The sequence below is a fragment of the Hyla sarda genome, unplaced genomic scaffold, assembly GCF_029499605.1.
Source record: "Hyla sarda isolate aHylSar1 unplaced genomic scaffold, aHylSar1.hap1 scaffold_401, whole genome shotgun sequence".
Classification (NCBI taxonomy): Eukaryota; Metazoa; Chordata; class Amphibia; order Anura; family Hylidae; genus Hyla; species Hyla sarda.
This window is the reverse complement of record NW_026610418.1, coordinates 103,347-129,895: the sequence shown is the minus strand read 5'-3', so window position 1 is coordinate 129,895 and position 26,549 is coordinate 103,347. Positions and strand designations below refer to the sequence as shown.

Genomic DNA, 26,549 nt, shown 5'->3' with positions numbered 1-26,549 from the left:
TGACGAGAGCAGGCGCGTTCAGCTTAGGATGGCCGTTGACAGCTTCACGCCCTTTATACTGTGCATTTAAGCATCAATAAATCCTTTTCGGAATCGGAGAGGAAGGCGGCAACAGAGCAAAATGTCAATAGCACCTTGGATTGCCAGCCAGTCTCCCATGCCCGTACTTGCAGGGCAGAAGTCTGCGATTTGACAAGAACAGGCACATTCAGCTTAGCATAGCCGTAGACGGCTTCACACCCTGTCCACTGTGGATTTAAGCATCAATAAATCCTTTTCTGAATCGGAGCGGAAGGCGGCTACAGAGCAAAATGTCAGCAACACCTGGGATTCCCAGCCAGTCTCCCATGCTGGTACTTACCGGGCCCTAAGCTGGGTAGCAATCTGCGATCTGACGAGAGCAGGCGCGTTCAGCTTAGGATGGCCGTTGACGGCTTCACGACCTTTATACTGTGCATTTAAGCATCAAGAAATCCTTTTCCGAATCTGAGCGGAAGGCGACAACAGATTAAAATGTCAACTGCACCCGGGATTCCCAGCCAGTCTCCCATGCTGGTACTTACCAGGCCCTAAGCTGGGTATCAGTCTGCGATCTGACGACAGCAGGCGCGTTCAGCTTAGGATGGCCGTTGACAGCTTCACATTTTGTATACTGTGCATTTAAGCATCAATAAATCCTTTTCGGAATCGGAACGGAACAGAAGGCGGCAACAGAGCAAAATGTCAACGATAGCCGGGATTCCCAGCCAGTCTCCCATGCCGGTACTTACCGGTCCCTAAGATCTGTACCAGTCTGCGATCTGACGAGAGCAGGCGCGTTAAGCTTAGGATGGCCGTCGTCAGCTTCACACCTTGTATACTGTGGATTTAAGCATCAATAAATTATTTTCGGAATCGGAGCGGAAGGCAGCAATAGAGCAAAATGTCAATGGCAACCGGGATTCCCAGCCAGTCTCCCATGCCAGTACTTACCGGGCCCTAAGCTGGGTAGCAGTCTGTGATCTGACGAGAGCAGGCGCGTTCAGCTTAGGATGGCCATTGACAGCTTCATGATTTTTATACTGTGCATTTAAGCATCAATAAATCCTTTTCGGAATCGGAACGGAAGGCGGCAACAGAGCAAAATGTCAACTGCACCCGGGATTCCCAGCCAGCCTCCCATGCCGGTACTTACTGGGCCCTAAGCTGGGTAGCAGTCTGCGATCTGACGAGAGCAGGCGCGTTCAGCTTAGGATGGCCGTTGACATCTTTACGCCTTGTATATTGTGGATTTAAGCATCAATAAATATTTTTATTAATCGGAGAGGAAGGCGGCAACAGAGCAAAATGTCAATGGCACCTTGGATTGCCAGCCAGTCTCCCATGCCGGTATCTGCCGGGCAGCAGTCTGCGATCTGAGGAGAGCAGGCACATTCAGGCTTAGGATGGCCGTTGACCGCTTCACACCCTGTATATTGTGGATTTAAGCATCAATAAATCCTTTTCCGAATCGGAGCGGAAGGCGGCAACAGATTAAAATGTCAACTGCACCCGGGATTCCCAGCCAGTCTCCCATGCTGGTACTTACCAGGCCCTAAGCTGGGTAGCAGTCTGCAATCTGACGTGAGCAGGCGCGTTCAGCTTAGGATGGCCGTTGACAGCTTCACACTTTGTATACTGTGTATACTGTGGATTTAAGCATCAATAAATAATTTTCGGAATCGGAACAGAAACAGAGCAAAATGTCAACTGCACCCGGGATTCCCAGCCAGTCTCGAATGCTGGTACTTACCAGGCCCGAAGCTGGGTAGCAGTCTGCGATCTGACGAGAACAGGCGCATTCAGCTTAGGATGGCCGTAAACATCTTCATACCCTGTATACTGTGGATTTAAGCATCAATAAATCCTTTCCGGAATCGAAACGGAAGGCGGCAAAAGAGCAAAATGTCAACGGCAGCCGGGATTCCCAGCCAGTGTCCCATGCCGGTACTAACCGGGCCCTAAGATCTGTACCAGTCTGCGATCTGACAAGAGCAGGCGCGTGAAGCTTAGGATGGCCGTCGACAGCTTCACACCTTGTATACTGTGGATTTAAGCATCAATAAATTATTTTCGAGAATCGGAGCGGAAGGCAGCAATAGAGCAAAATGGCAACGGCACCCGGGATTCCCAGCCAGTCTCCCATGCCAGTACTTACCGGGCCCTAAGCTGGGTAGCAGTCTGCGATCTGACTAGAGCAGGCGCGTTCAGCTTAGGATGGCCATTGACTGCTTCATGCTTTTTATACTGTGCATTTAAGCATCAATAAATCCTTTTCGGAATCGGAACGGAAGGCGGCAACAGAGCAAAATGTCAACTGCACCTGGGATTCCCAGCCAGTCTCCCATGCCGGTACTTACTGGGCCCTAAGCTGGGTAGCAGTCTGCGATCTGACGAGAGCAGGCACGTTCAGCTTAGGATGGCCGTTGACATCTTCACGCCTTGTATATTGTGGATTTAAGCATCAATAAATATTTTTATTAATCGGAGAGGAAGGCGGCAACAGAGCAAAATATCAATGGCACCTTGGATTGCCAGCCAGTCTCCCATGCCGGTAACTGACGGGCAGCAGTCTGCGATCTGAGGAGAGCAGGCACGTTCAGGCTTAGGATTGCCGTTGACAGCTTCAAACCCTGTATATTGTGGATTTAAGCATCAATAAATCCTTTTCCAAATCGGAGCGGAAGGCGGCAACAGATTAAAATGTCAACTGCACCCGGGATTCCCAGCCAGTCTCCCATGCTGGTACTTACCAGGACCTAAGCTGGTTAGCAGTCTGCGATCTGACAAGAGCAGGCGCGTTCAGCTTAAGATGGCCGTTGACAGCTTCACACTTTGTATACTGTGGATTTAAGCATCAATAAATAATTTTCGGAATCGGAGCAGAAACAGAGCAAAATGTCAACTGCACTCGGGATTCCCAGCCAGTCTCCCATGACGTTACTTACCAGGCCCGAAGTTGGGTAGCAGTCTGCGATCTGACGAGAACAGGCGCATTCATCTTAGGATGGCCGTTGACAGGTTCACGCTTTGTATGCTGTGGATTTAAGCATCAATAAATCCTTTTCGGAATCGGAGCGGAAGGCGGCAACAGAGCAAAATGTCAACGACACCTGGTATTCTCAGCCAGTCTCCCATGCTGGTACTTACCGGGCCCTAAGCTGGGTAGCAGTCTGTAATCTGACGAGAGCAGGCGCGTTCAGCTTAGGATGGCCGTTGACAGCTTTTTGCCCTTTATACTGTGCATTTAAGCATCAATAAATCCTTTTCGGAATCGGAACGGAAGGCGGCAACAGAGCAAAATGTCAACGGCAGCCGGGATTCCCAGCCAGTCTCCCATGCCGGTACTTACTGAGCCCTAAGATCTGTACCAGTCTGCGATCTGACGAGAGCAGGCGCGTTCAGCTTAGGATGGCCGTCGACAGCTTCACACCTTGTATACTGTGGATTTAAGCATCAATAAATTCTTTTCGGAATCGGAGCGGAAGGCAGCAATAGAGCAAAATGTCAACGGCACCCGGGATTCCCAGCCAGTCTCCCATGCCAGTACTTACCGGGCCCTAAGCTGGGTAGCAGTCTGCGATCTGATGAGAGCAGGCGCGTTCAGCTTAGGATGGCCATTGACAGCTTCATGCTTTTTATACTGTGCATTTAAGCATCAATAAATCCTTTTCGGAATCGGAGAGAAAGGCGGCAACAGAGCAAAATGTCAATAGCACCTTGGATTTCCAGCCAGTCTCCCATGCCCGTACTTGCCGGGCAGCAGTCTGCGATCTGACAAGAACAGGCACATTCAGCTTAGGATAGCCGTAGACGGCTTCACACCCTGTATACTGTGGATTTAAGCATCAATAAATCCTTTTCGGAATCGGAGCGGAAGGCGGCTACAGAGCAAAATGTCAACAACACCTGGGATTCCCAGCCAGTCTCCCATGCTGGTACTTACCGGGCCCTAAGCTGGGTAGCAGTCTGCGATCTGACGAGAGCAGGCGCGTTCAGCTTACGATGGCCGTTGACAGTGTCATGCCCTTTATACTGTGCATTTAAGCATCAATAAATCCTTTTCCGAATCGGAGCGGAAGGCGGCAACAGAGCAAAATGTCAACTGCACCCGGGATTGCCAGCCAGTCTCCCATGCCGGTACTTACTGGGCCCTAAGCTGGGTAGCAGTCTGCGATCTGACGAGAGCAGGAGCGTTCAGCTTAGGATGGCCGTTGACATCTTTACGCCTTGTATATTGTGGATTTAAGCATCAATAAATATTTTTATTAATCGGAGAAGAAGGTGGCAACAGAGCAAAATGTCAATGGCACTTTGGATTGCCAGCCAGTCTCCCATGCCGGTATCTGCCGGGCAGCAGTCTGCGATCTGAGGAGAGCAGGCACGTTCAGGCTTAGGATGGCCGTTGACAGCTTCACACCCTGTATATTGTGGATTTAAGCATCAATAGATCCTTTTCCGAATCGGAGCGGAAGGCGGCAACAGATTAAAATGTCAACTGCACCTGGGATTCCCAGCCAGTCTCCCATGCTGGTACTTACCAGGCCCTAAGCTGGGTAGCAGTCTGCGACCTGACGAGAGCAGGCGCGTTCAGCTTAGGATGACCGTTGACAGCTTCACACTTTGTATACTGTGGATTTAAGCATCAATATATAATTTTCGGAATCGGAGCAGAAACAGAGCAAAATGTCAACTGCACTCGGGATTCCCAGCCAGTCTCACATGCTGGTACTTACTGGGCCCGAAGCTGGGTAGCAGTCTGTGATCTGACGAGAACAGGCGCATTCAGCTTAGGATGGCCGTAGACATCTTCACACCCTGTATACTGTGGATTTAAGCATCAATAAATCCTTTTCGGAATCGGATCGGAAGGCGGCAACAGAGCAAAATGTCAACGACACCTGGGATTCCCAGCCAGTCTCCCATGCTGGTACTTACCGGGCCCTAAGCTGGGTAGCAGTCTGCGATCTGCCGAGAGCAGGCGCGTTCAGCTTAGGATGGCCGTTGACAGCTTCTCGCCCTTTATACTGTGCATTTAAGCATCAATAAATCATTTTCGGAATCGGAACGGAAGGCGGCAACAGAGCAAAATGTCAACGGCAGCCGGGATTCCCAACCAGTGTCCCATGCCGGTACTTACCGGGCCCTAAGATCTGTACCAGTCTGCGATCTGACAAGAGCAGGCGCGTTAAGCTTAGGATGGCCGTCGACAGCTTCACACCTTGTATACTGTGGATTTAAGCATCAATAAATTCTTTTCGGAATCGGAGCGGAAGGCAGCAATAGAGCAAAATGTCAACAGCACCCGGGATTCCCAGCCAGTCTCAAATGCCAGTACTTACCGGGCCCTAAGCTGGGTAGCAGTCTGCGATCTGACAAGAGCAGGCGAGTTCAGCTTAGGACGGCCATTGACAGCTTCATGCTTTTTATACTGTGCATTTAATCATCAATAAATCCTTTTCGGAATCGGAACGGAAGGCGGCAACAGAGCAAAATGGCAACTGCACCCGGGATTCCCAGCCAGTCTCCCATGCCAGTACTTACTGGGCCCTAAGCTGCGTAGCAGTCTGCGATCTGACGAGAGCAGGCGCGTTCAGCTTAGGATGGCCGTTGACATCTTCACGCCTTGTATACTGTGGATTTAAGCATCAAAAAATATTTTTTTTAATCGGAGAGGAAGGCGGCAACAGAGCAAAATGTCAATAGCACCCTGGATTGCCAGCCAGTCTCCCATGCCCGTACATGCCGGGCAGCAGTCTGCGATCTGACAAGAACAGGCGCATTCAGCTTAGGATAGCCGTAGACGGCTTCACACCCTGTATACTGTGGATTTAAGCATCAATAAATCCTTTTCGGAATCGGAGCGGAAGGCGGCAACAGAGCAAAATGTCAACGACACCTGGGATTCCCAGCCAGTCTCCCATGCTGGTACTTACCGGGCCCTAAGCTGGGTAGCAGTCTGTGATCTGACGAGAGCAGGCGCGTTCAGCTTAGGATGGCCGTTGACAGCTTTTTGCCCTTTATACTGTGCATTTAAGCATCAATAAATCCTTTTCGGAATCGGAACGGAAGGCGGCAACAGAGCAAAATGTCAACGGCAGCCGGGATTCCCAGCCAGTGTCCCATGCCGGTACTAACCGGGCCCTAAGATCTGTACCAGTCTGCGATCTGACAAGAGCAGGCGCGTTAAGCTTAGGATGGCCGTCGACAGCTTCACACCTTGTATACTGTGGATTTAAGCATCAATAAATTATTTTCGAGAATCGGAGCGGAAGGCAGCAATAGAGCAAAATGGCAACGGCACCCGGGATTCCCAGCCAGTCTCCCATGCCAGTACTTACCGGGCCAGTACTTACCGGGCCCTAAGCTGGGTAGCAGTCTGCGATCTGACTAGAGCAGGCGCGTTCAGCTTAGGATGGCCATTGACTGCTTCATGCTTTTTATACTGTGCATTTAAGCATCAATAAATCCTTTTCGGAATCGGAACGGAAGGCGGCAACAGAGCAAAATGTCAACTGCACCTGGGATTCCCAGCCAGTCTCCCATGCCGGTACTTACTGGGCCCTAAGCTGGGTAGCAGTCTGCGATCTGACGAGAGCCGTTGACATCTTCACGCCTTGTATATTGTGGATTTAAGCATCAATAAATATTTTTATTAATCGGAGAGGAAGGCGGCAACAGAGCAAAATATCAATGGCACCTTGGATTGCCAGCCAGTCTCCCATGCCGGTAACTGACGGGCAGCAGTCTGCGATCTGAGGAGAGCAGGCACGTTCAGGCTTAGGATTGCCGTTGACAGCTTCAAACCCTGTATATTGTGGATTTAAGCATCAATAAATCCTTTTCCAAATCGGAGCGGAAGGCGGCAACAGATTAAAATGTCAACTGCACCCGGGATTCCCAGCCAGTCTCCCATGCTGGTACTTACCAGGACCTAAGCTGGTTAGCAGTCTGCGATCTGACAAGAGCAGGCGCGTTCAGCTTAAGATGGCCGTTGACAGCTTCACACTTTGTATACTGTGGATTTAAGCATCAATAAATAATTTTCGGAATCGGAGCAGAAACAGAGCAAAATGTCAACTGCACTCGGGATTCCCAGCCAGTCTCCCATGATGTTACTTACCAGGCCCGAAGTTGGGTAGCAGTCTGCGATCTGACGAGAACAGGCGCATTCATCTTAGGATGGCCGTTGACAGCTTCAAGTTTTGTATACTGTGGATTTAAGCATCAATAAATCCTTTTCGGAATCAGAGCGGAAGGCGGCAACAGAGCAAAATGTCAACGACACCTGGGATTCCAAGCCAGTCTCCCATGCCGGTACTTACTGAGCCCTAAGATCTGTACCAGTCTGCGATCTGACGAGAGCAGGCGCGTTCAGCTTAGGATGGCCGTCGACAGCTTCACACCTTGTATACTGTGGATTTAAGCATCAATAAATTCTTTTCGGAATCGGAGCGGAAGGCAGCAATAGAGCAAAATGTCAACGGCACCCGGGATTCCCAGCCAGTCTCCCATGCCAGTACTTACCGGGCCCTAAGCTGGGTAGCAGTCTGCGATCTGACGAGAGCAGGCGCGTTCAGCTTAGGATGGCCATTGACAGCTTCAAGCTTTTTATACTGTGCATTTAAGCATCAATAAATCCTTTTCGGAATCGGAGAGAAAGGCGGCAACAGAGCAAAATGTCAATAGCACCTTGGATTTCCAGCCAGTCTCCCATGCCCGTACTTGCCGGGCAGCAGTCTGCGATCTGACAAGAACAGGCACATTCAGCTTAGGATAGCCGTAGACGGCTTCACACCCTGTATACTGTGGATTTAAGCATCAATAAATCCTTTTCGGAATCGGAGCGGAAGGCGGCTACAGAGCAAAATGTCAACAACACCTGGGATTCCCAGCCAGTCTCCCATGCTGGTACTTACCGGGCCCTAAGCTGGGTAGCAGTCTGCGATCTGACGAGAGAAGGCGCGTTCAGCTTACGATGGCCGTTGACAGTGTCATGCCCTTTATACTGTGCATTTAAGCATCAATAAATCCTTTTCCGAATCGGAGCGGAAGGCGGCAACAGAGCAAAATGTCAACTGCACCCGGGATTGCCAGCCAGTCTCCCATGCCGGTACTTACTGGGCCCTAAGCTGGGTAGCAGTCTGCGATCTGACGAGAGCAGGAGCGTTCAGCTTAGGATGGCCGTTGACATCTTTACGCCTTGTATATTGTGGATTTAAGCATCAATAAATATTTTTATTAATCGGAGAAGAAGGCGGCAACAGAGCAAAATGTCAATGGCACCTTGGATTGCCAGCCAGTCTCCCATGCCGGTATCTGCCGGGCAGCAGTCTGCGATCTGAGGAGAGCAGGCACGTTCAGGCTTAGGATGGCCGTTGACAGCTTCACACCCTGTATATTGTGGATTTAAGCATCAATAGATCCTTTTCCGAATCGGAGCGGAAGGCGGCAACAGATTAAAATGTAAACTGCACCTGGGATTCCCAGCCAGTCTCCCATGCTGGTACTTACCAGGCCCTAAGCTGGGTAGCAGTCTGCGACCTGACGAGAGCAGGCGCGTTCAGCTTAGGATGACCGTTGACAGCTTCACACTTTGTATACTGTGGATTTAAGCATCAATAAATAATTTTCGGAATCGGAGCAGAAACAGAGCAAAATGTCAACTGCACTCGGGATTCCCAGCCAGTCTCACATGCTGGTACTTACTGGGCCCGAAGCTGGGTAGCAGTCTGTGATCTGACGAGAACAGGCGCATTCAGCTTAGGATGGCCGTAGACATCTTCACACCCTGTATACTGTGGATTTAAGCATCAATAAATCCTTTTCGGAATCGGATCGGAAGGCGGCAACAGAGCAAAATGTCAACGACACCTGGGATTCCCAGCCAGTCTCCCATGCTGGTACTTACCGGGCCCTAAGCTGGGTAGCAGTCTGCGATCTGATGAGAGCAGGCGCGTTCAGCTTAGGATGGCCGTTGACAGATTTTTGCCCTTTATACTGTGCATTTAAGCATCAATAAATCCTTTTCGGAATCGGAACGGAAGGCGGCAACAGAGCAAAATGTCAACGGCAGTCGGGATTCCCAGCCAGTGTCCCATGCCGGTACTTACCGGGCCCTAAGATCTGTACCAGTCTGCGATCTGACGAGAGCAGGCGCGTTAAGCTTAGGATGGCCGTCGACAGCTTCACACCTTGTATACTGTGGATTTAAGCATCAATAAATTCTTTTCTGAATCGGAGCGGAAGGCAGCAATAGAGCAAAATGTCAACGGCACCCAGGATTCCCAGCCAGTCTCCCATGCCAGTACTTACCGGGCCCTAAGCTGGGTAGCAGTCTGCGATCTGACGAGAGCAGGCGCGTTCAGCTTAGGATGGCCGTTGACAACTTCAAGCCTTGTATACTGTGGATTTAAGCATCAATAAATATTTTTTTTAATCGGAGAGGAAGGCGGCAACAGAGCAAAATGTCAACTGCACCGGGGATTCCCAGCCAGTCTCCCATGCTGGTACTTACCAGGCCCTAAGCTGGGTATCAGTCTGCGATCTGACGAGAGCAGGCGCGTTCAGCTTAGGATGGCCGTTGACAGCTTCACACTTTGTATACTGTGCATTTAAGCATCAATAAATCCTTTTCGGAATCGGAACGGAAGGCGGCAACAGAGCAAAATGTCAACGGCAGCCGGGATTCCCAGCCAGTGTCCCATGCCGGTACTTACCGGGCCTTAAGATCTGTACCAGTCTGCGATCTGACGAGAGCAGGCGCGTTAAGCTTAGGATGGCCGTCGACAGCTTCACACCTTGTATACTGTGGATTTAAGCATCAATAAATTATTTTCGGAATTGGAGCGGAAGGCAGCAATAGAGCAAAACGTTAACGGCAACCGGGATTCCCAGCCAGTCTCCCATGCCAGTACTTACCGGGCCCTAAGCTGGGTAGCAGTCTGCGATCTGACTAGAGCAGGCGCGTTCAGCTTAGGATGGCCATTGACTGCTTCATGCTTTTTATACTGTTCATTTAAGCATCAATAAATCCTTTTCGGAATCGGAACGGAAGGCGGCAACAGAGCAAAATGTCAACTGCATCCGGGATTCCCAGCCAGTCTCCCATGCCGGTACTTACTGGGCCCTAAGCTGGGTAGCAGTCTGCGATCTGACGAGAGCAGGCACGTTCAGCTTAGGATGGCCGTTGACATCTTCACGCCTTGTATATTGTGGATTTAAGCATCAATAAATATTTTTATTAATCGGAGAGGAAGGCGGCAACAGAGCAAAATATCAATGGCACCTTGGATTGCCAGCCAGTCTCCCATGCCGGTAACTGCCGGGCAGCAGTCTGCGATCTGAGGAGAGCAGGCATGTTCAGGCTTAGGATGGCCGTTGACAGCTTCACACCCTGTATATTGTGGATTTAAGCATCAATAAATCCTTTTCCAAATCGGAGCGGAAGGCGGCAACAGATTAAAATATCAACTGCACCCGGGATTCTTAGCCAGTCTCCCATGCTGGTACTTACCAGGCCCTAAGCTGGGTAGCAGTCTGCGATCTGACGAGAGCAGGTGCGTTCAGCTTAGGATGGCCGTTGACAGCTTCACACTTTGTATACTGTGGATTTAAGCATCAATAAATAATTTTCGGAATCGGAGCAGAAACAGAGCAAAATGTCAGCTGCACCCGGGATTCCCAGCCAGTCTACCATGCTGGTACTTACCAGGCCCAAAGCTGAGTAGCAGTCTTCGATCTGACGAGAGCAGGCGCGTTCAGCTTAGGACGGCCGTTGACATCTTCTCGCCTTGTATACTGTGCATTTAAGCATCAATAAATCCTTTTCGGAATCGGAGAGGAAGGCGGCAACAGAGCAAAATGGCAATAGCACCTGGGATTGCCAGCCAGTCTCCCATGCCCGTACTTGCCGGGCAGCAGTCTGCGATCTGACAAGAACAGGCACATTCAGCTTAGGATAGCCGTAGATGGCTTCACACCCTGTATACTGTGGATTTAAGTATCAATAAATCCTTTTCCGAATCGGAGCGGAAGGCGGCAACAGATTAAAATGTCAACTGCACCCGGGATTCCCAGCCAGTCTCCCATGCTGGTACTTACCAGGCCCTAAGCTGGTTAGCAGTCTGCGATCTGACGAGAGCAGGCGCGTTCAGCTTAGGATGGCCGTTGACAGCTTCACACTTTGTATACTGTGGATTTAAGCATCAATAAATAATTTTTGGAATCGGAGCAGAAACAGAGCAAAATGTCAACTGCACTCGGGATTCCCAGCCAGTCTCCCATGCTGTTACTTACCGGGCCCGAAGCTGGGTAGCAGTCTGCGATCTGACGAGAACAGGCGCATTCATCTTAGGATGGCCGTAGACATCTTCTCGCCTTGTATACTGTGCATTTAAGCATCAATAAATCCTTTTCGGAATCGGAGAGGAAGGCGGCAACAGAGCAAAATGGCAATAGCACCTGGGATTGCCAGCCAGTCTCCCATGCCCGTACTTGCCGGGCAGCAGTCTGCGATCTGACAAGAACAGGCACATTCAGCTTAGGATAGCCGTAGATGGCTTCACACCCTGTATACTGTGGATTTAAGCATCAATAAATCCTTTTCGGAATCGGAGCGAAAGGCGGCAACAGAGCAAAATGGCAGCGACACCTGGGATTCCCAGCCAGTCTCCCATGCTGTTACTTACCGGGCCCTAAGCTGGGTAGCACTCTGCGATTTGACGAGAGTAGGCGTGTTCAGCTTAGGATGGCCGTTGACAGCTCCTTGCCCTTTCTACTGTGCATTTAAGCATCAATAAATCCTTTTCGGAATCGGAACGGAAGGCGGCAACAGAGCAAAATGTCAACGGCAGCCGGGCATTCCCAGCCAGTGTCCCATGCCGGTACTTACCGGGCCCTAAGATCTGTACCAGTCTGCGATCTGACGAGAGCAGGCGCGTTAAGCTTAGGATGGCCGTCGACAGCTTCACACCTTGTATACTGTGGATTTAAGCATCAATAAATTCTTTTCGGAATTCGAGCAATAGAGCAAAATGTCAATGGCAACCGGGATTCCCAGCCAGTCTCCCATGCCAGTACTTACCGGGCCTAAGCTGGGTAGCAGTCTGCGATCTGACGAGAGCAGGCACGTTCAGCTTAGGGTGGCCATTGACAGCTTCATGCTTTTTATACTGTGCATTTAAGCATCAATAAATCCTTTTCGGAATCGGAGCAGAAGGCGGCAACAGAGCAAAATGTCAACGACACCTGGGATTCCCAGCCAGTCTCCCATGCTGGTACTTACCGGGCCCTAAACTGGGTAGCAGTCTGTGATCTGACGAGCGCAGGCGCGTTCAGCTTAGGATGGCCGTTGACAGCTTTTTGCCCTTTATACTGTGCATTTAAGCATCAATAAATCCTTTTCGGAATCGGAGCAGAAACAGAGCAAAATGTCAACTGCACTCGGGATTCCCAGCCAGTCTCACATGCTGGTACTTACTGGGCCCGAAGCTGGGTAGCAGTCTGTGATCTGACAAAAACAGGCGCATTCAGCTTAGGATGGCCGTAGACATCTTCACACCCTGTATACTGTGGATTTAAGCATCAATAAATCCTTTTCGGAATCGGATCGGAAGGCGGCAACAGAGCAAAATGTCAACGGCACCCAGGATTCCCAGCCAGTCTCCCATGCCAGTACTTACCGGGCCCTAAGCTGGGTAGCAGTCTGCGATCTGACGATAGCTTAGGATGGCCGTTGACATCTTCAAGCCTTGTATACTGTGGATTTAAGCATCAATAAATATTTTTTTTAATCGGAGAGGAAGGCGGCAACAGAGCAAAATGTCAACTGCACCCGGGATTCCCAGCCAGTCTCCCATGCTGGTACTTACCAGGCCCTAAGCTGGGTATCAGTCTGCGATCTGACGAGAGCAGGCGCGTTCAGCTTAGGATGGCCGTTGACAGCTTCACACTTTGTATACTGTGCATTTAAGCATCAATAAATCCTTTTCGGAATCGGAACGGAAGGCGGCAACAGAGCAAAATGTCAACGACACCTGGGATTCCCAGCCAGTCTCCCATGCTGTTACTTACCGGGCCCTAAGCTGGGTAACAGTCTGCGATCTGACGAGAGCAGGCGCGTTCAGCTTAGGATGGCCGTTGACAGCTTCTCTCCCTTTATACTGTGCATTTAAGCATCAATAAATCCTTTTCGGAATCGGAACGGAAGGCGGCAACAGAGCAAAATGTCAACGGCAGCCGGGCATTCCCAGCCAGTGTCCCATGCCGGTACTTACCGGGCCCTAAGATCTGTACCAGTCTGCGATCTGACGAGAGCAGGCGCGTTAAGCTTAGGATGGCCGTTGACAGCTTCACACCCTGTATATTGTGGATTTAAGCATCAATAAATCCTTTTCCGAATCGGAGCGGAAGGCGGCAACAGATTAAAATGTCAAATGCACCCGGGATTCCCAGCCAGTCTCCCATGCCAGTACTTACCGGGCCCTAAGCTGGGTAGCAGTCTGCGATCTGACGAGAGCAGGCGCGTTCAGCTTAGGATGGCCGTTGACAACTTCATGCCTTGTATACTGTGGATTTAAGCATCAATAAATATTTTTTTTAATCGGAGAGGAAGGCGGCAACAGAACAAAATGTCAATGGCACCTTGGATTGCCAGCCAGTCTCCCATGCCGGTAACTGCCGGGCAGCAGTCTGCGATCTGAGGAGAGCAGGCGCGTTCAGCTTAGGATGGCTGTTGACAGCTTCACACTTTGTATACTGTGGATTTAAGCATCAATAAATAATTTTCGGAATCGGAGCAGAAACAGAGCAAAATGTCAACTGCACTCGGGATTCCCAGCCAGTCTCCCATGCTGGTACTTACTGGGCCCGAAGCTGGGTAGCAGTCTGCAATCTGACGAGAACAGGCGCATTCAGCTTAGGATGGCCGTAGACATCTTCACACCCTATATACTGTGGATTTAAGCATCAATAAATCCTTTTCGGAATCGGAGCGGAAGGCGGCAACAGAGCAAAATGTCTACGACACCTGGGATTCCCAGCCAGTCTCCCATGCTGGTACTTACCGGGCCCTAAGCTGGGTAGCAGTCTGCGATCTGCCGAGAGCAGGCGCGTTCAGCTTAGGATGGCCGTTGACAGCTTCTTGCCCTTTATACTGTGCATTTAAGCATCAATAAATCCTATTCGGAATCGGAACGGAAGGCGGCAACAGAGCAAAATGTCAACGGCAGCCGGGATTCCCAGCCAGTGTCCCATGCCGGTACTTACCGGGCCCTAAGATCTATACCAGTCTGCGATCTGACGATAGCAGGCGCGTTAAACTTAGGATGGCCGTCGACAGCTTCACACCTTTTATACTGTGGATTTAAGCATCAATAAATTATTTTCGGAATCGGAGCGGAAGTCAGCAATAGAGCAAAATGTCAACTGCCAGTACTTACCGGGCCCTAAGCTGGGTAGCAGTCTGCGATCTGACGAGAGCAGGCGCGTTCAGCTTAGGATGGCCGTTGACAACTTCACGTCTTGTATACTGTGGATTTAAGCATCAATAAATATTTTTTTTAATCGGAGAGGAAGGCGGCAACAGAGCAAAATGTCAATAGCACCTTGGATTGCCAGCCAGTCTCCCATGCCCGTACTTGCCGGGCAGCAGTCTGCGAACTGACAAGAACAGGCGCATTCAGCTTAGGATAGCCGTAGATGGCTTCACACCCTGTATATTGTGGATTTAAGTATCAATAAATCCTTTTCGGAATCGGAGCAAAATGTCTACAGAGCTACAGAGCAAAATGTCAACTACACCTGAGATTCCCAGCCAGTCTCCCATGCTGGTACTTACCGGGCCCTAAGCTGGGTAGCAGTCTGCGCTCTGACGAGAGCAGGCGCGTTCAGCTTAGGATGGCCGTTGACAGCTTCACGGCCTTTATACTGTGCATTTAAGCATCAATAAATCCTTTTCGGAATCGGAGCGGAAGGCGGCAACAGATTAAAATGTCAACTACACCCGGGATTCCCAGCCAGTCTCCCATGCTTGTACTTACCAGGCCCTAAGCTGGGTAGCAGTCTGCGATCTGACGAGAGCAGGCGCGTTCAGCTTAGGATGGCCGTTGACAGCTTCACACTTTGTATACTGTGCATTTAAGCATCAATAAATCCTTTTCGGAATCGGAACGGAAGGCGGCAACAGAACAAAATGTCAACGGCAGCCGGGATTCCCAGCCAGTGTCCCATGCCGGTACTTACCGGGCCCTAAGATCTGTACCAGTCTGCGATCTGACGAGAGCAGGCGCGTTAAGCTTAGGATGGCCGTCGACAGCTTCACACCTTGTATACTGTGGATTTAAGCATCAATAAATTATTTTCGGAATCGGAGCGGAAGGCAGCAATAGAGCAAAATGTCAACGGCACCCGGGATTCCCAGCCAGTCTCCCATGCCAGTACTTACCGGGCCCGAAGCTGGGTAGCAGTCTGCGATCTGACGAGAGCAGGCGCGTTCAGCTTAGGATGGCCGTTGACATCTTCACGCCTTGTATACTGTGGATTTAAGCATCAATAAATATTTTTTTAATCGGAGAGGAAGGCGGCAACAGAGCAAAATGTCAACAGCACCTTGGATTGCCAGCCAGTCTCCCATGCCCGTACTTGCCGGGCAGCAGTCTGCGATCTGACAAGAACAGGCACATTCAGCTTAGGATAGCCGTAGACGGCTTCACACCCTGTATACTGTGGATACTGTGGATTTAAGCATCAATAAATCCTTTTCGGAATCGGAGCAAAGTGTTTACAGAGCTACAGAGCAAAATGTCAACAACACCTGATATTCCCAGCCAGTCTCCCATGCTGGTACTTACCGGGCCCTAAGCTGGGTAGCAGTCTGCGATCTGACCAGAGCAGGCGCGTTCAGCTTAGGATAGCCGTAGACGGCTTCACACCCTGTATACTGTGGATTTAAGCATCAATAAATCATTTTCGGAATAGGAGCGGAAGGCGGCTACAGAGCAAAATGTCAATGGCACCTTGGATTGCCAGCCAGTCTCCCATGCCGCTAACTGCCGGGCAGCAGTCTGCGATCTGAGGAGAGCAGGCACGTTCAGGCTTAGGATGGCCGTTGACAGCTTCACACCCTGTATATTGTGGATTTAAGCATCAATAAATCCTTTTCCGAATCGGAGCGGAAGGCGGCAACAGAACAAAATGTCAATGGCACCTTGGATTGCCAGCCAGTCTCCCATGCCGGTAACTGCCGGGCAGCAGTCTGCGATCTGAGGAGAGCAGGCGCGTTCAGCTTAGGATGGCCGTTGACAGCTTCACACTTTGTATACTGTGGATTTAAGCATCAATAAATAATTTTCGGAATCGGAGCAGAAACAGAGCAAAATGTCAACTGCACCCGGGATTCCCAGCCAGTCTCCCATGCTGGTACTTACCATGCCCGAAGCTGGGTAGCAGTCTGCGATCTGACAAGAACAGGCGCATTCAGCTTAGGATGGCCGTAGACATCTTCACACCCTGTATACTGTGGATTTAAGCATCAATAAATCCTTTTCGGAATCGGAGCGGAAGGCGGCAACAGAGCAAAATGTCAACGACACCTGGGATTCCCAGCCAGTCTCCCATGCTGGTACTTACCGGGCCCTAAGTTAGGTAGCAGTCTGCAATCTGACGAGAGCAGGCGCGTTCAGCTTAGGATGGCCGTTGACAGCTTCACACCTTGTATACTGTGGATTTAAACATCAATAAATTATTTTCGGAATCGGAGCGGAAGGCAGCAATAGAGCAGAATGTCAACGGCAACCGGGATTCCCAGCCAGTCTCCCATGCCAGTACTTACCGGGCCCGAAGCTGGGTAGCAGTCTGCGATCTGACAAGAGCAGGTGCGTTCAGCTTAGGATGGCCGTTGACAGCTTCACATTTTGTATACTGTGCATTTAAGCATCAATAAATATTTTTTTAATCGGAGAGGAAGGCGGCAACAGAGCAAAATGTCAATAGCAACTTGGATTGCCAGCCAGTCTCCCATGCCCGTACTTGCCGGGCAGCAGTCTGCGATCTGACAAGAACAGGCGCATTCAGCTTAGGATAGCCGTAGACGGCTTCACACCCTGTATACTGTGGATTTAAGCATCAATAAATCCTTTTCGGAATCAGAGAGGAAGGCGGCAACAGAGCAAAATGTCAATAGCACCTTGGATTGCCAGCCAGTCTCCCATGCCCGTACTTGCCGGGCAGAAGTCTGCGATCTGACAAGAACAGGCACATTCAGCTTAGGATAGCCGTAGACGGCTTCACACCCTGTATACTGTGGATTTAAGCATCAATAAATCCTTTTCGGAATCGGAGCGGAAGGCGGCTACAGAGCAAAATGTCAACAACACCTGCGATTCCCAGCCAGTCTCCCATGCTGGTACTTACCGGGCCCTAAGCTGGGTAGCAGTCTGCGATCTGACGAGAGCAGGCGCGTTCAGCTTAGGATGGCCGTTGACAGCTTCATGCCCTTTATACTGTGCATTTAAGCATCAATAAATCCTTTTCCGAATCGGAGCGGAAGGCGGCAATAGATTAAAATGTCAACTGCACCCGGGATTCCCAGCCAGTCTCCCATGCTGGTACTTACCAGGCCCTAAGCTGGGTAGCAGTCTGCTATTTGACGAGAGCAGGCGCGTTCAGCTTAGGATGGCCGTTGACAGCTTCACACTTTGTATACTGTGCATTTAAGCATCAATAAATCATTTTTAGGAATCGGAACGGAAGGCGGCAACAGAGCAAAATGTCAACGGCAGCCGGGATTCCCAGCCAGTGTCCCATGCCGGTACTTACCGGGCCCTAAGATCTGTACCAGTCTGCTATCTAACTAGAGCAGGCGCGTTCAGCTTAGGTTGGCCGTTGCCAGCTTCTCGTCCTTTATACTGTGCATTTAAGCATCAATAAATCCTTTTCGGAATCGGAACCAGTCTGCTAGTTTACCAGTCTGCGATCTGACGAGAGCAGGCGCGTTAAGCTTAGGATGGCCGTCGACAGCTTCACACCTTGTATACTGTGGATTTAAGCATCAATAAATTATTTTCGGAATCGGAGCGGAAGGCAGCAATAGAGCAAAATGTCAACGGCACCCGGGATTCCCAGCCAGTCTCCCATGCCAGTACTTACCGGGCCCGAAGCTGGGTAGCAGTCTGCGATCTGACGAGAGCAGGCGCGTTAAGCTTTGGATGGCCGTTGACATCTTCACGCCTTGTATACTGTGGATTTAAGCATCAATAAATATTTTTTTAATCGGAGAGGAAGGCGGCAACAGAGCAAAATGTCAACAGCACCTTGGATTGCCAGCCAGTCTCCCATGCCCGTACTTGCCGTGCAGCAGTCTGCGATCTGACAAGAACAGGCACATTCAGCTTAGGATAGCCGTAGACGGCTTCACACCCTGTATACTGTGGATTTAAGCATCAATAAAGCATTTTCGGAATCGGAGCGGAAGGCGGCTACAGAGCAAAATGTCAATGGCAACTTGGATTGCCAGCCAGTCCCCCATGCCGCTAACTGCCGGGCAGCAGTCTGCGATCTGAGGAGAGCAGGCACGTTCAGGCTTAGGATGGCCGTTAAAAGCTTCACACCCTGTATATTGTGGATTTAAGCATCAATAAATCCTTTTCCGAATCGGAGCGGAAGGCGGCAACAGAACAAAATGTCAATGGCACCTTGGATTGCCAGCCAGTCTCCCATGCCGGTAACTGCCGGGCAGCAGTCTGTGATCTGAGGAGAGCAGGCGCGTTCAGCTTAGGATGGCCGTTGACAGCTTCACACTTTGTATACTGTTGATTTAAGCATCAATAAATAATTTTCGGAATCGGAGCAGAAACAGAGCAAAATGTCAACTGCACCCGGGATTCCCAGCCAGTCTCCCATGCTGGTACTTACCATGCCCGAAGCTGGGTAGCAGTCTGCGATCTGACGAGAGCAGGCGCGTTCAGCTTAGGATGGCCGTTGACAGTTTCACGCTTTGTATACTGTGGATTTAAGCATCAATAAATAATTTTCGGAATCGGAGCAGAAACAGAGCAAAATGTCAACTGCACCCGGGATTCCCAGCCAGTCTCCCATGCTGGTACTTACCATGCCCGAAGCTGGGTAGCAGTTTGCGATCTGACGAGAGCAGGCGCGTACAGCTTAGGATGGCCGTTGACAGCTTCACACTTTGTATACTGTGCATTTAAGCATCAATAAATCCTTTTCGGAATTGGAACAGAAGGCGGCAACAGAGCAAAATGTCAACGGCAGCCGGGATTCCCAGCCAGTCTCCCATGCCAGTACTTACCGGGCCCTAAGCTGGGTAGCAGTCTGCGATCTGACGAGAGCAGGCACGTTCAGCTTAGGATGGCCATTGATAGCTTTATGCTTTTTATACTATGCATTTAAGCATCAATAAATCCTTTTCGGAATCGGAACGGAAGGCGGCAACAGAGCAAAATGTCAACTGCACCCGGGATTCCCAGCCAGTCTCCCATGCTGGTACTTACTGGGCCCTAAGCTGGGTAGCAGTCTGCGATCTGACGAGAGCAGGCGCGTTCAGCTTAGGATGGCCGTTGACATCTTCTCGCCTTGTATATTGTGAATTTAAGCATCAATAAATATTTTTATTAATCGGAGAGGAAGGCGGCAACAGAGCAAAATGTCAATGGCACCTTGGATTGCCAGCCAGTCTCTCATGCCGGTAACTGCCGGGCAGCAGTCTGCGATCTGAGGAGAGCAGGCACGTTCAGGCTTAGGATGGCCGTTGACAGCTTCACACCCTGTATATTGTGGATTTAAGCATTAATAAATCCTTTTCCGAATCGGAGCGGAAGGCGGCAACAGATTAAAATGTCAACTGCACCCGGGATTCCCAGCCAGTCTCCCATGCTGGTACTTACCAGGCCCTACGCTGGGTAGCAGTCTGCGATCTGACGAGAGCAGGCGCGTTCAGCTTAGGATGGCCGATGACGGTTTCACGCTTTGTATACTGTGGATTTAAGCATCAATAAATAATTTTCGGAATCGGAGCAGAAACAGAGCAAAATGTCAACTGCACCCGGGATTCCCAGACAGTCTCCCATGCTGGTACTTACCAGGCCCGAAGCTGGGTAGCAGCCTGCGATCTGACGAGAACAGGCGCATTCAGCTTCGGATGGCCGTAGACAACTTCACACCCTGTATACTGTGGATTTAAGCATCAATAAATCCTTTTTGGAATCGGAGCGGAAGGCGGCAACAAAGCAAAATGTCAACGACACCTGGGATTCCCAGCCAGTCTCCCATGCTGGTACTTGCCGGGCCCTAAACTGGGTAGCAGTCTGCGATATGACAAGAGCAGGCGCGTTCAGCTTAGGATGGCCGTTGACAGCTTTTCGCCCTTTATACTGTGCATTTAAGCATTAATAAATCCTTTTCGGAATCGGAACGGAAGGCGGCAAAATAGCAAAATGTCAACTGCACCTGGGATTCCCAGCCAGTCTCCCATGCCGGTACTTACCGGGCCCTAAGATCTGTACCAGTCTGCGATCTGACGCGAGCAGGCGCGTTAAGCTTAGGATGGCCGTCGACAGCTTCACACCTTGTATACTGTGGATTTAAGCATCAATAAATTCTTTTCGGAATCGGAGCAATAGAGCAAAATGTCAACGGCAACCGGGATTCCCAGCCAGCCTCCCATGCCAGTACTTACCGGGCCCTAAGCTGGGTAGCAGTCTGTGATATGACAAGAGCAGGCGCGTTCAGCTTAGGATGGCCATTGACAGCTTCATGCTTTTTATACGGTGCATTTAAGCATCAATAAATCCTTTTCGGAATCGGAACGGAAGGCGGCAACAGAGCAAAATGGCAACTGCACCCGGGATTCCCAGCCAGTCTCCCATGCCGGTACTTACTGGGCCCTAAGCTGGGTAGCAGTCTGCGATCTGACGAGAGCAGGCACGTTCAACTTAGGATGGATATTGACATCTTCACGCCTTGTATATTGTGGATTTAAGCATCAATAAATATTTTTATTAATCGGAGAGGAAGGCGGCAACAGAGCAAAATGTCAATGGCACCTTGGATTGCCAGCCAGTCTCCCATGCCGGTAACTGCCGGGCAGCAGTCTGCGATCTGAGGAGAGCAGGCACGTTCAGGCTTAGGATGGCCGTCGACAGCTTCACACTTTGTATACTGTGGATTTAAGCATCAATAAATTATTTTCGGAATCGGAGCGGAAGGCAGCAATAGAGCAAAATGTCAACGGCACCCGGGATTCCCAGCCAGTCTCCCATGCCAGTACTTACCAGGCCCTAAGCTGGGTAGCAGTCTGCGATCTGATGAGAGCAGGCGCGTTCAGCTTAGGATGGCCATTGACAGCTTCATGCTTTTTATACTGTGCATTTAAGCATCAATAAATCCTTTTCGGGATCAGAGAGGAAGGCGGCAACAGAGCAAAATGTCAATAGCACCTTGGATTGCCAGCCAGTCTCCCATGCCCGTACTTGCCGGGCAACAGTCTGCGATCTGACAAGAACAGGCACATTAAGCTTAGGATAGCCGTAGACGGCTTCACACCCTGTATACTGTGGATTTAAGCATCAATAAATCCTTTTCGGAATCGGAGCAGAAGGCAGCTACAGAGCAGAATGTCAACAACACCTGGGATTCAAAGCCAGTCTCCCATGCTGGTACTTACCGGGCCCTAAGCTGGGTAGCAGTCTGCGATCTGACGAGAGCAGGTGCGTTCAGCTTAGGATGGCCGTTGACAGCTTCACTCCCTTTATACTGTGCATTTAAGCATCAATAAATCCTTTTCCGAATCGGAGCGGAAGGCGGCAACAGAGCAAAATGTCAACTGCACCCGGGATTCCCAGCCAGTCTCCCATGCCGGTACTTACTGGGCCCTAAGCTGGGTAGCAGTCTGCGATCTGACGAGAGGAGGCGCGTTTAGCATAGGATGGCTGTTGACATCTTTACGCCTTGTATATTGTGGACTTAAGCATCAATAAATATTTTTATTAATCGGAGAAGAAGGCGGCAACAGAGCAAAATGTCAATGGCACCTTGGATTGCCAGCCAGTCTCCCATGCCGGTATCTGCCGGACAGCAGTCTGCGATCTGAGGAGAGCAGGCACGTTCAGGCTTAGGATGGCCGTTGACAGCTTCACACCCTGTATATTGTGGATTTAAGCATCAATAAATCCTTTTCCGAATCGGAGCGGAAGGCGGCAACAGATTAAAATGTCAACTGCACCCAGGATTCCCAGCCAGTCTCCCATGCTGGTACTTACCGGGCCCTAAGCTGGGTAGCAGTCTGCGATCTGACGAGATCAGGCGCATTCAGCTTAGGATGGCCGTAGACATCTTCACACCCTTTATACTGTGGATTTAAGCATCAATAAATCCTTTTCGGAATCGGAGCGGAAGGCGGCAACAGAGCAAAATGTCTACGACACCTGGGATTCCCAGCCAGTCTCTCATGCTTGTACTTACCGGGCCCTAAGCTGGGTAGCAGTCTGCGATCTGACGAGAGCAGGCGCGTTAAGCTTAGGATGGCCGTCGACAGCTTCACACCTTGTATACTGTGGATTTAAGCATCAATAAATTATTTTCGTTATCGGAGCGGAAGGCAGCAATAGAGCAAAATGTCAACCGGGATTCCCAGCCAGTCTCCCATGCCAGTACTTACCGGGCCCTAAGCTGGGTAGCAGTCTGCGATCTGACGAGAGCAGGCACGTTCAGCTTAGGATGGCCATTGACAGCTTCATGCTTTTTATACTGTGCATTTAAGCATCAATAAATCCTTTTCGGAATCGGAACGGAAGGCGGCAACAGAGCAAAATGTCAACTGCATCCGGGTTTCCCAGCCAGTCTCCCATGCCGGTACTTACTGGGCCCTAAGCTGGGTAGCAGTCTGCGATCTGACGAGAGCAGGCGCGTTCAGCTTAGGATGGCCGTTGACATCTTCACGCCTTGTATATTGTGGATTTAAGCATCAATAAATATTTTTATTAATCGGAGAGGAAGGCGGCAACAGAGCAAAATGTCAATGGCACCTTGGATTGCCAGCCAGTCTCCCATGCCGGTAACTGCCGGGCAACAGTCTGCGATCTGAGGAGAGCAGGCACGTTCAGGCTTAGGATGGCCGTTGACAGCTTCACACCCTGTATATTGTGGATTTAAGCATCAAAAAATCCTTTTCCGAATCGGAGCGGAAGGCGGCAACAGATTAAAATGTCAACTGCACCCGGGATTCCCAGCCAGTCTCCCATGCTGGTACTTACCAGGCCCTAAGCTAGGTAGCAGTCTGCGATCTGACGAGAGCAGGCGCGTTCAGCTTAGGATGGCCGTTGACAGTTTCACACTTTGTATACTGTGGATTTAAGCATCAATAAATAATTTTCGGAATCGCAGCAGAAACAGAGCAAAATGTCAACTGCACCCGGGATTCCCAGCCAGTCTCCCACGCTGGTACTTACCAGGCCCGAAGCTGGGTAGCAGTCTGCGATCTGACGAGAACAGGCGCATTCAGCTTAGGATAGCCGTAGACATCTTCACACCCTGTATACTGTGGATTTAAGCATCAATAAATCCTTTTTTGAATCGGAGCGGAAGGCGGCAACAGAGCAAAATGTCAACGACACCTGGGATTCCCAGCCAGTCTCCCATGCTGGTACTTACTGGGCCCTAAGCTGAGTAGCAGTCTGCGATCTAACGAGAGCAGGCGCGTTCAGCTTAGGACGGCCGTTGACAGCTTCACACCCTGTATATTGTGGATTTAAGCATCAATAAATCCTTTTCTGAATCAGAGCAGAAACAGATTAAAATGTCAACTGCACCCGGGATTCCCAGCCAGTCTCCCATGCTGGTACTTACCAGGCCCTAAGCTGGGTAGCAGTCTGCGATCTGACGAGAGCAGGCGCGTTCAGCTTTGGATGGCCGTTGACAGCTTCACACTTTGTATACTGTGGATTTAAGCATCAATAAATAATTTTCGGAATCGGAGCAGAAACAGAGCAAAATGTCAATTGCACCCGGGATTCCCAGCCAGTCTCCCATGCTGGTACTTACCAGGCCCGAAGCTGGGTAGCAGTCTGCGATCTGACGAGAACAGGCGCATTCAGCTTAGGATGGCCGTAGACACCTTCACACCCTGTATACTGTGGATTTAAGCATCAATAAATCCTTTTCGGAATCGGGCGTAAGGCGGCAACAGAGCAAAATGTCAACGACACCTGGGATGCCCAGCCAGTCTCCCATGCTGGCACTTACCGGGCCCTAAACTGGGTAGCAGTCTGCGATCTGACAAAAGCAGGCGCGTTCAGCTTAGGATGGCCGTTGACAGCTTTTCGCCCTTTATACTGTGCATTTAAGCATCAATAAATCCTTTTCGGAATCGGAACGGAAGGCGGCAAAATAGCAAAATGTCAACGGCAGCCGGGATTCCCAGCCAGTCTTCCATGCCGGTACTTACCGGGCCCTAAGATCTGTACCAGTCTGCGATCTGACGAGAGCAGGCACGTTAAGCTTAGGATGGCCGTCGACAGCTTCACACCTTGTATACTGTGGATTTAAGCATCAATTAATTATTTTCGGAATCGGAGCGGAAGGCAGCAATAGAGCAAAATGTCAACGGCACCCGGGATTCCCAGGCAGTCACCCATGCCAGTACTTACCGGGCCCTAAGCTGGGTAGCAGTCTGCGATCTGACGAGAGCAGGCGCGTTCAGCTTAGGATGGCCATTGACAGCTTCATGCTTTTTATACTGTGCATTTAAGCATCAATAAATCCTTTTCGGAATCAGAGAGGAAGGCGGCAACAGAGCAAAATGTCAATAGCACCTTGGATTGCCAGCCAGTCTCCCATGCCCGTACTTACCGGGCAGCAGTCTGCGATCTGACAAGAACAGGCACATTCAGCTTAGGATAGCCGTAGACGGCTTCACACCCTGTATACTGTGGATTTAAGCATCAATAAATCCTTTTCGGAATCGGAGCGGAAGGCGGCTACAGAGCAAAATGTCAACAACACCTGGGATTCCCAGCCAGTCTCCCATGCTGGTACTTACCGGGCCCTAAGCTGGTTAGCAGTCTGCGATCTGACGAGAGCAGGCGCGTTCAGCTTAGGATGGCCGTTGACAGCTTCATGCCCTTTATACTGTGCATTTAAGCATCAATAAATCCTTTTCCGAATTGGAGCGGAAGGCGGCAACAGAGCAAAATGTCAACTGCACCCGGGATCCCCAGCCAGTCTCCCATGCCGGTACTTACTGGGCCCTAAGCTGGGTAGCAGTCTGCGATCTGACGAGAGCAGGTGCGTTCAGCTTAGGATGGCTGTTGACATCTTTACGCTTTGTATATTGTGGATTTAAGCATCAATAAATATTTTTATTAATCGGAGAAGAAGGCGGCAACAGAGCAAAATGTCAATGGCACCTTGGATTGCCAGCCAGTCTCCCATGCCGGTATCTGCCGGGCAGCAGTCTGCGATCTGAGGAGAGCAGGCACGTTCAGGCTTAGGATGGCCGTTGACAGCTTAACACCCTGTATATTGTGGATTTAAGCATCAATAAATCCTTTTCCGAATCGGAGCGGAAGGCGGCAACAGATTAAAATGTCAACTACACCCGGGATTCCCAGCCAGTCTCCCATGCTGGTACTTACCAGGCCCTAAGCTGGGTAGCAGTCTGCAATCTGACGAGAGCAGGCGCATTCAGCTTAGGATGGCCGTTGACATCTTCACACTTTGTATACTGTGGATTTAAGCATCAATAAATAATTTTCGGAATCGGAGCAGAAACAGAGCAAAATGTCAACTGTACTCGGGATTCCCAGCCAGTCTCCCATGCTGGTACTTACCAGGCCCGAAGCTGGGTAGCAGTCTGAGATCTGACGAGAACAGGCGCATTCAGCTTAGGATGGCCGTAGACATCTTCACACCCTATATACTGTAGATTTAAGCATCAATAAATCCTTTTCGGAATCGGAGCGGAAGGCGGCAACAGAGCAAAATGTCTACGACACCTGGGATTCCCAGCCAGTTTCTCATATTGGTACTTACCGGGCCCTAAGCTGGGTAGCAGTCTGCGATCTGACGAGAGCAGGCACGTTCAGCTTAGGATGGCCGTTGACAGCTTCTCGCCCTTTATACTGTGCATTTAAGCATCAATAAATCCTTTTCGGAATCGGAACGGAAGTCGGCAACAGAGCAAAATGTCAACGGCAGCCGGGATTCCCAGCCAGTGTCCCATGCCGGTACTTACCGGGCCGTAAGATCTGTACCAGTCTGCGATCTGACGAGAGCAGGCGCGTTAAACTTAGGATGGCCGTCGACAGCTTCACACCTTGTATACTGTGGATTTAAGCATCAATAAATTCTTTTCGGAATCGGAGCGGAAGGCAGCAATAGAGCAAAATGTCAACGGCACCCGGGATTCCCAGCCAGTTTCCCATGCCAGTACTTACCGGGCCCCAAGCTGGGTAGCAGTCTGCGATCTGACGAGAGGAGGCGCGTTAAGCTTAGGATGGCCGTTGGCATCTTCATGC

The 26,549-nt window shown here is 50.4% G+C and overlaps 12 pseudogenes; all 12 read right to left on the bottom strand.

Annotated features, from left to right (window-relative positions):
* Window positions 1-3,523: 3,523 nt before the first annotated feature.
* Window positions 3,524-3,643, bottom strand: LOC130333182 (5S ribosomal RNA; annotated as a pseudogene).
* A 2,262-nt stretch (window positions 3,644-5,905) lies between these two features.
* LOC130333172 (5S ribosomal RNA) lies at window positions 5,906-6,025 on the bottom strand (annotated as a pseudogene).
* Window positions 6,026-7,496: 1,471 nt separating this feature from the next.
* LOC130333197 (5S ribosomal RNA) lies at window positions 7,497-7,616 on the bottom strand (annotated as a pseudogene).
* A 1,264-nt stretch (window positions 7,617-8,880) lies between these two features.
* Window positions 8,881-9,000, bottom strand: LOC130333180 (5S ribosomal RNA; annotated as a pseudogene).
* Window positions 9,001-9,284: 284 nt separating this feature from the next.
* LOC130333211 (5S ribosomal RNA) lies at window positions 9,285-9,404 on the bottom strand (annotated as a pseudogene).
* A 1,668-nt stretch (window positions 9,405-11,072) lies between these two features.
* LOC130333220 (5S ribosomal RNA) lies at window positions 11,073-11,192 on the bottom strand (annotated as a pseudogene).
* A 1,851-nt stretch (window positions 11,193-13,043) lies between these two features.
* LOC130333177 (5S ribosomal RNA) lies at window positions 13,044-13,163 on the bottom strand (annotated as a pseudogene).
* A 2,251-nt stretch (window positions 13,164-15,414) lies between these two features.
* On the bottom strand, window positions 15,415-15,534 carry LOC130333185 (5S ribosomal RNA; annotated as a pseudogene).
* A 1,266-nt stretch (window positions 15,535-16,800) lies between these two features.
* LOC130333128 (5S ribosomal RNA) lies at window positions 16,801-16,920 on the bottom strand (annotated as a pseudogene).
* Window positions 16,921-21,259: 4,339 nt separating this feature from the next.
* Window positions 21,260-21,379, bottom strand: LOC130333137 (5S ribosomal RNA; annotated as a pseudogene).
* Window positions 21,380-24,631: 3,252 nt separating this feature from the next.
* LOC130333196 (5S ribosomal RNA) lies at window positions 24,632-24,751 on the bottom strand (annotated as a pseudogene).
* A 272-nt stretch (window positions 24,752-25,023) lies between these two features.
* LOC130333106 (5S ribosomal RNA) lies at window positions 25,024-25,143 on the bottom strand (annotated as a pseudogene).
* Window positions 25,144-26,549: the final 1,406 nt, after the last annotated feature.